The sequence below is a fragment of the Ornithorhynchus anatinus genome, chromosome 2 (genome assembly GCF_004115215.2).
Source record: "Ornithorhynchus anatinus isolate Pmale09 chromosome 2, mOrnAna1.pri.v4, whole genome shotgun sequence".
Taxonomy (NCBI): domain Eukaryota; kingdom Metazoa; phylum Chordata; class Mammalia; order Monotremata; family Ornithorhynchidae; genus Ornithorhynchus; species Ornithorhynchus anatinus.
Window position 1 is genome coordinate 116,965,197 of NC_041729.1, and position 1,134 is coordinate 116,966,330.

The 1,134-nt window shown below is 42.9% G+C and overlaps 1 non-coding gene across 1 annotated transcript; it reads right to left on the bottom strand.

Moving 5' to 3' along the window:
• Nucleotides 1-310: 310 nt before the first annotated feature.
• On the bottom strand, nucleotides 311-448 carry LOC114809783. Its single transcript, XR_003757560.1, has one exon. It is a non-coding gene; the product is annotated as a small nucleolar RNA SNORA7 (small nucleolar RNA).
• Between the last annotated feature and the right edge of the window lie 686 nt (nucleotides 449-1,134).

Sequence of the window (1,134 nt, forward strand, 5' to 3'; positions counted from 1 at the left end):
GTGTTCAGAGCATTCATTCATGCATTCACTTGTTTTTATTGAGTGCTTACTGTGTGCAAAGCACTGTACTAAGAGCTTGGGAAAGTCTTGTCTTATGCCATCGAGTTGTTTCCGACCCATAGTGACACCACAGACACATCTCTCCCAGAATGCCCGGCTCTCCATCTGCAAGTGTTCTGGTAATGTATCCATAGAGTTTTCTTAATAAAAATACAGAAGTGGTTTACCATTGCTGCCTTCCACACAGTAAACTAGAATCTCTGCCCTCGACTCTCTCCCGTGCTGCTGCAGCCCAGCACGGATGAGTTTTGATTGGAGCAGATTGCCTTCCACTCGCTAGCCACTGCCCAAGCTAGGAATGAAATGGGTAGACCTCTGCTTGACTCTCCCTCCCATAGCCGAGACTGGTAGAGTACTGGAAACTCTCTGGGTGTGACCCTGAGAGGGGTAGGAGAGTACAACACAAAAATAAACAGACACATCCCCTGACCACAACGATCTCACTAAGCACTTGGGAGAATACAATATAACAATATAACAGACACATTCCCTGCCCACATCCAATTTACTCCTCAATACATTCTGATTTTTACCTAGTCTCACCATTCATATCATGTGTCATCATTGCAGATAACAGTGATGGTTTCTTCTTCTCTCTTCTATCTCACCACTCCTTTTCCTTTGTCCTTTGTTCCCAGTTGCTTACTTGTCCCCTTCACACACATAATTCACTCCATCCTCATATCATTACCATCCTTTTCCTTTGTCCTTTGTTCTCAGTTGCTTACTTGTCGCCTTCACACATATAATTCACTCCATCTTCATATCGTCTGCCACCTTAGATTCCTTTTTCTTTTTAAACAATAACCCTAATGATGACAGTAGTATCCACTATGAAGGTAATAAATTGGGAATTATTGGGAAGCCAGCACATAGTCTAACTACTGCAACCCCAATACAACATCACCTCACCTTTCTCTTTTTGCCTGCCATCCCCTCAACCATGAGAATGGGACAAGGATAGACCAATAAGTCCATCAGACCAAGAACAGAAAGAACAATAATTCCCACAAATGTATTCTCTTCCAACAGTATAACATGGTCTAATTGAAGCAGCATGGCCAAGTGTAAAGA